Raw genomic sequence first — 12,500 nt, forward strand, 5'->3', positions numbered from 1 at the left:
CTCAACGTACCCGCTCTCACCAGGTTATGACTATTTCCTCTCACCCCTGAGTGTGACAGATATATATATATATATATATCCGTATATATATATATATATATATATGTATATATACATATATATATATATGTGTGTATATATATGTATATGTATATATATATATATATACATATTATATGTGTATATATATGTATATGTATGTATAATATATATATATATATATACATATATATGTGTATATATATATATATATATATAATCAGACACTTGCTTATTATATAGAAAAGATTATAATTTTCTAGCCAATAAAACCTTTTCAATTACCTCCTTACATACAGAATTGACTCTCATCCTTAATAAGATTCCTCACATTTTCATTAAAAGCGTTAAAGGCCGCTTAAGAATGACAGAGGCAAGGGACAGTGACATTGCCCTAGCGAGCAGGACAATGCCCTAGAGACTGACCATATACACATATGATCAGCACCCAAGCCACTCTCCATCCAAGCTAGGACCAAGGCGGGCCAAGCAATGGCTGCTGATGATTCAGCAGATAGACCTATATCCTCCCCAAACACCCGATTCTTAGCTCACAAGGATGGTGAGGTTGTAGCGACCAAAGGAACTAACGAGGTTGAACGTTCATCAGTCAAGGACGTTACCACATTCGTGGCCACCACAACCCCAAATAACTTCATGTAAATGTAAATAAATGTAAGCATTATTTGCTTACTTTTCTTCATCAAACATCCCTAAGTCCTAATTGACTAGAAATGACAATAGCAAGGAGAGAAAATTAGAAATAATACCCAGAATTACGAAATGATAGAAAAACTTCCATCATTACTTATTACTATTATTACTAGTGTACGCGACCCTGCAAAAATTACTGGTAAATATTTCCACAGATATCCACATACGTAGATTCAACCCTTCTCAACCCCTCCCCTTTCCTAATTACAACACGGGAGACCGAGTAGTTATAAGTCTGGTAATGCTAGGTACTTGTTCTTTATTATATAGGGGAGATTATTATTACCTACGCCAACGAAGTTGGAAGGAGGTTATGTTTTCGCCCCTGTTTGCGTGTTTACTTGTTTGTGAACAGTTTCCCAGCTACAATTTTAATCGTAGAGTAATGAAACTTGCAGGCATTAACTGTTAGGTAAAAAGCAAATTATTAAACTTTGGAAGGTCAAGATCAAAGGTCACGGTTAAGTAAAATGTCCAATTCACGTAATCATTCAAAAGCTTGAACATCGATGTCACAGAGACTTCAAACTTTGTTCATATTTGAGTGTGTGAAAATTCACGCCAATTAATGCAAGTTAAGGTCAAAGGTCAAGGTCAAGCAAACGGTCGAGAAATAAGCTTCCGCGGCGGAGGTATGCGCTATACTGAGTGCCCCTCTAGTTATTATTGTATGACTTAACTACCCTTAGCATTTACTTCCAACGACATGGGTCACAATGATCTAATGTTTTATACAATTACATTGTAGAAATAGTTTCAGATGAGCTACCTTATGTAAGTTCCCGAATGGGTTGTGGTGGCCGATATGGTAACGTCCCTGACAGGTGAGTGCCAGACTGGGGTTCGAGTCCCGCTCAAACTCGTTAGTTTCTTTGGTCGCTGCAAAGGATGGGGGATTTTGGGGGAGCCTATAGGTCTATCTGCTATGGGTGATTTTGGGGGAGCCTACAGTATAGGTCTATCTGCTGAGTCATCAGCAGCCATTGCCTAGCCCTCCATGGTCCTAGCTTGGATGGGGAGGGGGGTTGGGTGCTGATCATATGTAGATATGGTCAGTCTTTAGGGCATTGTTCTGCGTGATAAGGCAATGTCACTGCCCTTGCCTCTGCTATTCATAAGTGGCCTTTAAACTAGCATTCCACACCATTAACGAACACTGCACGGACAGTCGACGGTCATATGTGACAGCTAACACACAGACACACAAACACACACACACACTATGTCAATTTCCTGACAATTTTGAGGAGCTGTCAGTTACATTTGGACATATGGGTTTCCTCTCTGTCATTTAATATGTGTAATGTTCACTCGTTTCTCCAATGGAGAGAGAGAGAGAGAGAGAGAGAGAGAGAGAGAGAGAGAGAGAGAGAGAGAGAGAGAGAGAGCACATGTCACTTCCCATGTCATTTAAGTGTGTGATGTTTCCTAGTTTCTCGAATGGCAAAAGAGAGAGAGAGAGAGAGAGAGAGAGAGAGAGAGAGAGAGAGAGAGAGAGAGAGAGAGAGATTGTCCAACTATCGTATCTGCAACTTCCCGAAGCTTCCGGACAACCCATTGTGTATCGAACTTTCATTATATATTGAGGGACTGCGGATGTAATTACCATAGAAATGAGCGAAGAGTTCAAAAGAAAAAAACTAGTTTAATATCTACTCAAACTATTAAATCCTCATTGTAATTAGCGCGTAATTAATTTGATATGATGAAATGCTTCCGTAAACACTTGTAAATTCAATAATTTTGTTCTGATGTTTTATGTTCTATTTTTATTTAAAATTATTTCCAATTATATTGTTTTGTTTTTTCCGGTCAGATGATCGTTCTACGTAAATTCAGAAAGGGCAGATGAATATGAAAATGTATCATAAGTTAAAGAAGATACTGAAGACCTTATTGATCTTTTTAAGTGTTTCGATAATGTAGTTTGACAACAAACACCAGTCATGCAGTGTGAAATAATGAATACCTAAGAATTTATACGATAAGCTGATTTTGTATGTCATGTAGAGAGCAGTGTTCTCCTGCGTGATAGGACCAGGAAAGCAGTCCTTATTGTAAAGTGCACACACACGCACACACACACACACACACACACACACACACAGCTGTCCGGAGCTTATTATTATTATTATTATTATTATTATTAGATAAGCTACAACCCTAGTTGGAAAAGTAAGATACTATAAGACCAAGGGCTCCAACAGGGATAAATAGCCAAGTGAGGAAAGGAAACAAGGAAATAAATAAAAAAAAAAGAAGTAATAAACAATCAAAATAAAATATTTCTAGAACATTTACAACATTAAATCAGATCCTACGTATATAAACTTTAAAAACTTCTCCGAGCTGAGACTCTTAGACTAACAATCATAGCCCAGAAGTAGTGGCCATAATCCTACGAGTCCTGCAATGTTCATCCTTCGAGTGAAATATGAACAGTGACTGCGATCCGATTTACATCAATCGTGGCAACACAGACTGACATAAGCTTCTTTTCATAGTTTATTTATGATATATATATTCTAATGTTGTTACTGTTTAAGTTTTATTTTAATGTTTCATTACTTCTCGTGCAGTTTGTTTATTTCTTGATTCCCTTTCCTCAATGGCATATTTTTCCCTGTTGGAACCCTTGGGCTTATAGCATCCTGCTTTTCCAACTAGGGTTGTAGTTTAGATCATAATTATAATCATAAAAATGATAAAAATAATAATAATAATAATAATAGTAATAATAGTAATGTAATATAACATATAATAATATTAATGTAATGTAACATATAATAACATAATAATAATAATAACAACAACAACACTAATAATAATAATAATAATAATAATAATAATAATAATAATAATAATAAAAGGAAGATAAGTGCAATAATGTTAACAGCACTAATGCCAGCCTATGCAAATATAAAAATAACAAGAAAAAACGTAAAGAATGGGTGAAGCCATGGCTGAGAGAGAAAAGCTTCATCACATGACTATTAAAAGTGACAAAAGTAAATAACCAGAAATATTATAGGAAATACTATGAATGACAGATGATATCTTCGGGGACCCAAGTTGCATCTCCAAAAATAACTAAGAGCTAGAACGGGCACTCGGTAGAGCGCATACCTTCGCCTATATCATGTTGTATATTACACGATAGGGAATTGAATTATGCATATTTTGGCACTAGTTTCGTGTAAATCGGATAGTAATTGGCCCTCATATATGAAAAAGAAGTTTTTGACCTTTACGTGACCTTGAACTTTGACCTATTCCCAAAATCTAATCAAATTGTGCTTGGATCACGGCCAATTATCCGACCAAATTTCACATTTTGGCACTAGTTTCGTGCAAATCGAGTAAAAATTGGCCACGATATGGGAAAAAAAGTTTTTGACCTTAGCGTGACCTTGACCTTTGACCTAATCATTCCAAAATCTAATCAAACCGTCCTTGGATCATGGCCAATCATCCCACCAAGTTTCATGAGATTCAGTCAAAGAGTTTTCGAGTTAGGAAAATCACAAACATACAAACAGACATATAAACAAATACACGCCTGTCAATCATACCAAAGACATGAAACGCAATATTAGATGCATTTTTGTAGCTGGGCAGGGTTATAAAAGGAATCTCCCTATTATTCTGTGATTTCATGACAGTGAATTGGACGTTAAAATTCATTTTTGGCTAATCTGAATATATTTTAGACCATAATTTAAAAAACTGAACAATTTTATGACATGGTGCACTATACAAAAACAGATATAAACCATGCAAACTAAATTGAACTTATAAAAAGACAACTAATTGATAAAAGAAAAACCTCAAAAAGACAACTAATTGATAAAGGAAAAACCTCAAAAAGACAAGTAATTGATAAAGGAAAAACCTCCAAAAGACAACTAATTGATAAAGGAAAAACCTCAAAAGGACAACTAATTGATAAAGGAAAAAACTCAAAAAGACAACTAATTGATGAAGGAAAACCCTCAAAAAGACAACTAATTGATAAAGGAAAAACCTCAAAAAGACAACTATTTGATAAAGGAAAAACCTCGAATCAGTACTGGTGAGATAAACAAAGAAGAAAATAAGAGGAAAAATGAGTATCAAAAAGCAATTTTCTCTTACAATAGCCCCTATTATCTACCCTCTTTGTTTTCCGTCCCTTCAGCCCGATCCCTAAATCCATCTTCGATGTGAAGTACTCTCTCTCTCTCTCTCTCTCTCTCTCTCTCTCTCTCTCTCTCTCTCTCTCTCTCTCTCTCTCTCTCTCCTCTCTCTCTCTCTCATTTTCTGTAGAACATCTTGAGGTCGAAATATTTGAGTTGACTCTTGTCTGAATTTACTTGGTTGAAAAGTTATTTGAACCTCTCTCTCTCTCTCTCTCTCTCTCTCTCTCTCTCTCTCTCTCTCTCTCTCTCTCTCTCTCTCTCTCTCTCTCTCAGAGAGAGATCAGAATCACACCTTCATCAATCTCAGTCACTGACAGCTCACAGGATTTTATGAGTTGAAAATTTTTAGAGACTCAAAGTTGGAATTGAATGGAATTGTGGTCCAAATGGGAATCCACTCCAACGTTTATTTCCTATATAAAAAAAAAGTTTTTGATAGACGAGTCATTAGGAATTGGAACTCACGACCACCATTTTATACAACTGCTAATCTTTCGATTCGAGTTGATTTCACGTGGCATCAAAATGGCGTCCTTCCTTCCAAACGAGAGTAGTAATTATCTTCGACGTCCCCTTAAGAACAAAACTTGGTTCCTTCCCATTATTTATTGTTTTAATAAATTTCTATTTAAAACTAAAAATGAGGTTGAATTATCATAAAATAACTTATAAGTAAAAAGTAACACATAAATCTCATAAATTATTCAAAAATGTATCTGCTCAATATATTTTTGGTTGAAATTGTAAGTGGGGTTTAATTATCATAAAAAATTACTTATCAGTAAAATTTAACAAATAAGTTATATAAATTATCCAAAAATGTATGTGTTCAATACATTTCTAGTTGATACTGCAAGTGGGACTATCTTATCACAAAATGACTAATAAGTAAAATATAACAATTAAATCCTGCAAATTATCCAAAAATGTATGTGTTCAATACATTTCTAGTTGAAACTGCAAGTGGGGCTTTTTTATCACAAAATGACTAATAACTAAAATATAACAATTAAATCCTGTAAATTATCCAAAAATGTATGTGTTCAATACATTTCTGGTTAAAACTGCAGGTGGTGTTGAATTATCATATAAATTACTTATTAGTAAAATGCAACAATTAAATCATATATATTATTAAAAAAATGTCTGTGGAATTACAGTTTCCACACATAACATTAAATCAACCTAAATTTCCTAAGTAGCTCATCAGTTGAAATTAAAATTCTCAACAAGCCCTAGAATCATTCTTAGATCCCTATACTCTATGTTCTTTTCAATTTTATACAGAAAATGAGAAACTGAAATGCTTCATATAATAAGAAACAAGACTAAATTGTATTTCATAAAAATTCTGAGTTAAGAACCTTCAAGGAGTTGCATTATCATGGTCTCAAACATGTAAGTAATCATTGCCTTTTCTTGTCTGTTTATAGATTTTTAATCTCTTTTCAGATTTCTTAATAAATTGAACGAAGATCACGCAGATCGGCAAAGTTAAAAAAGTTACGCATTGTGAAATGTTAAATGCTCCCGAATGAACATCATACGACAGCCCTTGAAGTCAGCAACGTAAAGTCAAGCCGTTAAGTATAAAGTAACATCACGAAAGGACAAAAATGCTTCAAATGTATGCCTTGCAAGGGCGTTTAAGATTATGCATTGTGAAATGTTAAATGCTCCCGAATGAACATCATAAAACAGCCCTTAAAGTCAGCAACGTAAAGTAAAGTCGTTAAGTATGAAGTAACATCACGAAAGGACAAAAATGCTTCAAATGTATGCCTTGCAAGGGCGTTTACGAACAGAAGACAAAATTCTTAAATGCACAGAAACAATTAACAACTCTAACCGCATCTTACGCATTCAAGAAAATAGAGATTTTTAAAAAGCAATAAGCAAAGCAACGTATTTGCAAGTTTACAAAGAAACCAAGCATGCATAGTTTGAAATACAAGGACCTTATCCATAACAGCAATAGCTATGTACTGGAAAGCGATGACCAAACTTACCTTCAATTATTCAAAACCACAAAATATACACCACTCGATTTTTAAATAATACAAGATGAAATTTGATAAATAACTTGACAGTAACACGTACCTTCCACGCCAGCAGAGATCTGTAAAAGAAAAAGAAATTTATCTTTTAGTTTTATTTCAAAGTATACACTTCATCATTGTTGCTAAGCCAATTAAACTAAGTCCATAATTTAATTTGTGTAAATTAATTGCAATTAGTTCTCTTCGCTTTTGAAAGCTAAATAGATTAAACAAAAACCACAATAATTTAATTTGTGAAGTTCCATTGAAATCAGTTTTCTTCACTTTTGAATGGGAAAAAAATAATCCCAATTTAATTTAAATGAAAATATGACCATATTCTTCAATCAAATAAATACGAAGAGATACGAGTGAAATTAAAAGGGAAAATGGTAGCAGCCAATATCTGATAGATGATACTGTACTTGCAAACAATCTGACAAAACATAAGAATGATAGAACGAATCCGATGCAAAAACAAACATTTTCCAGATACCTATTTAATGCATATCAAAACGTAATCAAAGAATTAGGACCTTCTAACAAAAACTGGATAGGTAAAGATTATCACACTGTTCATTATAAAGAGTCACATTTCACATATTTCTGCCAATGATAAACTCCTGTCCTTGCATATTACAGACACTGCTATGACACGGAAAGTATAACATAAATCAAACTGGTTAGGGTAAGACCTAAAAGCATACAAATTACATGTGACAATAACAGTACTAAGTACAGAATTTCTTACAAAATCTGTATTGAAAGCTATCAGCTCTCATATTAAGTCACCAGAATCAGAGTAAATGTTATGGTTAATATCTTTCTAGGAACTATAAGAATAGCAATATTTATGCATGATGCAGGAACACACTAAAGCAAAATACATCCATACTCAGATGAACTAAGAGTAAAAAGTAGAACACCTTTATATTCAGATGAGTTATAGATAGAACACCTTCATAAAAGTTAAAAGCTTAACTTGAACGTACTATTCAAACTAGCTCCCCAAGTAGAGCATGCGAGCTCTCTCCTAAGAACAAGAGCTCTCGCATGTGCTCATACGCTGATAAGCACACGCACTATTCAGTTAATGCACCTTTATCCGATATTAACCATTTGCCTGTTTGCAGTTATACCTGTGGCTGTGCATGCGAGCACTCACCCTCAGAAGAGCTTTTGTTTTCACTTTAGATCTTGTCATTCTAAACGTGCACATTCGCCACTTAACGCTCGGTCCATTGTTAATATGGTCTCACACCAGCAGCAGTCCATACATGCTCATTGCCTTCTAGCTCAATTTCAGGAGAATTCCCCTCATTACCTTAAATGTGCATTAATTTCAGTGTAGGCTCTCCTTCACAAGTGCAGTATAAATTGTGTAACCAGTTTCAAGGTAGGACAAACGCACATGAGATAACATATACAGCATTGATAACAATCTTTGGTTTACGAGAACTCAACCTCTAGAGCTCACGCGCACGCTCACCACTTAATAGATCCTTACCCCACGAGCAAGAGCACTCTCGAATTCACGCACGCCCTCTGACCCACAGCACTCCGTGGATAGTTCTTTTCCTTCTCACAGTGAGAATTCTCCGAGTCGGGCACTCTCTTCTACTGTAGATCAATCAACATGTGCACATCTGTGCACAAGTGCCATACTGTGCATGAGTAATTACCTGATTGCATACACCCCAGTGGGAATAGGCATGCAACCTCAAAGGAATTATCACATGTATGGGAATACATTCCTAAGCAAGAACTAGGCTGAAATGAGCACCTACCCTTTGGGCAGAACACAATCTTCCGGTTTTAAATAAGTGGACCAACTAGTGTTGTAAATAAGGGATGCTACGGTTGCCAAATTTGCCAGGCAAATAAGCCAAAGGGAAACCAGATTGAGAAATGCACCATGGACCCAGTATCAAGTACTCTTTTCTTTGGATGAAGTTAAAGCCATGGTGAATAAGTGCGTTAAGAACAACCGGCAGTACTCCTTCCTATTGGCCATCTTATTTTCAGAATTCTGGCATGCCAATGACAAAATTTAAAATCAGAGTAGCAACCCCACTGATATCTGCCCTGAAAAAGACTTAAAACCCCCAAGGGCAAGATCTTCTACCCCAGTACCATCCTCCACCTGGTGACCCAACGATCCTAGTCCCTTTCATCCCTATTTTATCCAACCTAGAAGAGGCAGGTGAGGAGCTAGAGGATGTAAGGGAAGGCAATCCCCACCCCACTTCAACTGCAACGAGTGGGGGATGCTTGTCAAACCAATGGGCAAGATAACAGTACCCCAGAGCAGAGGCCTGGAAGGTAAGAATCCTTCGGGACTGTAAGCACTCTTAGGGATGCAGAGTTCTTTCGGATAGTAAGTTTAATGGCTCTCCTTCCCTTACTCGAACACTGACGATGCAATCTTCCTACAGCCAATTCTCAGACAACCACCTCATCTCTCGATCAGAGGTGGGAAAGATAAGGGACAAGGGTGAGCTACAACCCGTACTAATCTTCAATCTTCTAGAGTAACCTGTTTCTCACGGAGATGTCATGAGGAACCCTGTTATTTTACACCAGCCAGATTGGTCAAAGGAGCTTCCTCATTCCTATGGACAAGTCTACTACTAAAGGATGAAGGATGGAAAAAATCACAAATTTAACTTCCTGTCTCATGTCAGAGTGACTATGCAGAGATCCAATAGAGGGACGGGGCTTTCCCACTACCCGCGTACCTTTAACTATAGACACACTGTTATAAATTCTAATGCCAGAGTTTCTAGCTTTGCTGAAATGATACTCCTTTTAAAGGACTCAGTTTTGCATAGTTAGGAAAAATACAAATTATTTCTAAAATTTTATATCAAAATTCACTTATTTCACTGCATCTATACTTTCTACTACAATATCCTGAAAGACATAGAGTGATAATTAAGAATAGTACTCCCTCGCCCCTATTTTTACTTTATTCAGATATAATGCATTTTATTCTCAAATCCATAGACTCCTTTAAGGAAGGACTGGAACGTCCCCTGCTCGGGGTTTTTAACTTGAGTCTGAAAGATTAACTTGAGACTGGACTAAAATGACTTCTAGAAGGGCTAGAAACACGTTCTCTGGATCAACATGGGGGTTTTTGAGGATGGTGAGTTCAATAGTAACATTGTCAACACCACCTGAGGTCATCTTCAAGGTCTAAAGGTCATTTATCAAGGTCAAATTTGTGAATTTTGGTCATTTTTGCTCGTTTTTTGTGTGTAACTCATAAATGGTGAGAGATAGCTGATTATAATTTGAGGCAAGTCTGCAGAGCTGTCCGAATTTAATATATATTGTCATATATCGTCCTTCAAGAAAGGACTGGAACGTCCCCTGATCGGGGTTTTTAACTTGAGTCTGAAGGATTAACTTGAGTCCTGGACTAAAATGACTTCTAAGAAGGGCTAGAAACACGTTCTCCGAGTCAAAATGGGGGTTTTTTGAGGACGGTGAGTTCATTAGTGACATTTTCAACACCACCTGGGGTCATCTTCATCATCTTCAAGGTCAATAGGTCATATTTCAAGGTCAAAATAGTGAATTTTGGTCCTTTTTACTCGTTTTTGTGTGCAACTCATAGATGGTGAGGGATGGCTGATTATAATAAGAGGCAAGTCTGTAGTTCTGTCCAAATTTAATATATATTGTCAAATATTGTATTACTCAAACATTCCAAACAATCCCTAAAACAATGAAACACTAAGATAAGAAATAAAACGAGTAAAAATGACCAAAATTCACTATTTTGACCTTGAAATATGACCTTTTGACCTTGAAGATGATGAAGATGACCCCAGGTGGTGTTGAAAATGTCACTATTGAACTCACCGTCCTCAAAAACCCCCATTTTGACTCAGAGAACGTGTTTCTAGCCCTTCTTAGAAGTCATTTTATTCTAGGACTCAAGTTAATCCTTCAGACTCAAGTTAAAAACCCCGATCAGGGGACGTTCCAGTCCTTTCTTGAAGGACGATATATGACAATATATATTAAATTCGGACAGCTCTGCAGACTTGCCTCATATTATAATCAGCTATCTCTCACCATTTATGAGTTACACACAAAAAACGAGCAAAAATGACCAAAATTCACAGATTTGACCTTGATAAATGACCTTTAGACCTTGAAGATGACCCCAGGTGGTGTTGACAATGTTACTATTGAACTCAACATCCTCAAAAACCCCCATTTTGATCCAGAGAACGTGTTTCTAGCCCTTCTAGAAGTCATTTTAGTCCAAACTCAAGTTAATCTTTCAGACTCAAGTTAAAAACCCCGAGGTCCTGACGTTCCAGTCCTTCCTTAAAGGAGTCTATGCTCAAATCCCAAATAAAAATTTGAGTATTTAACACACTACTTTAGGCTAAAACTCCTATGGACATGCTGGTAACTGAGGAAGCTCTTAAACGTTCAAATGCAAGGAATGACATGAGGTATCCTTTACATATCACATGACCAGACCATTTTGGCAACCTGAAAGATTACTGCATTCTAAAACAATATTGTGACTTACCTCGTCACTAGCTGTTTAGCGGGGACTGCAACTCTGCTTTGGCAATTTTAGATTTTTAACACTATCGCATCACATTTCACTAGCATAACGCGCACCTGAAATAGGTAAGTTATAAATTTTGTTAATTATATATTGCTATACCATTTATCTGAAAGGCAAGATGATTGTTTTTTTTTTTTAATTATATATAAATATTAATCATGATCCTAATCTCAAACATAAAATATATAACTTTAGCAGCATACAGATGACATATGTATATATTGGACAACTCTCCAAACGTTTTTTACTTAATAATTTCCCTAAACAGATTGTAATTCAGGAGAACAACAAAAGTTACTGCAGTGCAGGACCTGAGAAGCAGCCCTTACAGCGAAGAGGTAAAATAGGTAAATATGACGAACAAAGCAATTTCGAAATTCTTCCATAGTAGCAGTCATTTCTGACGAACGGGTACAAAGTATAACTTATAAATTTCATAAGAATAAAATATAAATTTCGAAAAAAAATAAACAACTACAAAAGTGGAAAGAAAATGAACTATCCACTTAGTTTGTGGTTATCATTCACATCGGACCTGGTGTTAAAACTAATGAATGGATTGAAACCACACCGGACCCGGTGTTAAAATTAATGATTGGATTGTAATTATGAATTTGGGCTATAACGAACAGATTTTCCGTAAACTTACTAACGAATCCAATATCATAATGTGAATATGACCTACCATAAAATAAAGTTTTTAAAATAGTCGTAGTAAGCAATCAAATATAATTGGCAGCTGTAGGGAATAAACCGGAGGACAATTTCAATAACCCTTCATTATTATTATCATTATTGGTGCTGGTTTAGTATGTGGTCTACCTTTCGAATATGGCCTACGAAATTCTATCTGTTTTAGTATGTGGCGTAACCTAACCTAACGTAACGTAACATAACCTTACCTTACCTAACCTAACAAGCCAGGTAGGCCAC

General features: G+C 35.9%; 1 long non-coding RNA gene across 1 annotated transcript in view; it reads right to left on the minus strand.

The window, feature by feature from the left end:
• Nucleotides 1-7,028: 7,028 nt before the first annotated feature.
• The window catches only part of LOC137643800 (uncharacterized), a 64,609-nt gene continuing 59,137 nt past the window's right edge, over nucleotides 7,029-12,500 (minus strand). Inside the window, exons 2-3 of the long non-coding RNA XR_011045072.1 lie at nucleotides 11,526-11,620; nucleotides 7,029-7,050 (exon numbers count right to left, since the gene is read on the minus strand). This is a non-coding gene — a long non-coding RNA (uncharacterized lncRNA). The remainder of the gene's footprint in view (nucleotides 7,051-11,525; nucleotides 11,621-12,500) is intronic.

Source organism: Palaemon carinicauda, chromosome 7, assembly GCF_036898095.1.
Source record: "Palaemon carinicauda isolate YSFRI2023 chromosome 7, ASM3689809v2, whole genome shotgun sequence".
NCBI classification, from domain to species: domain Eukaryota; kingdom Metazoa; phylum Arthropoda; class Malacostraca; order Decapoda; family Palaemonidae; genus Palaemon; species Palaemon carinicauda.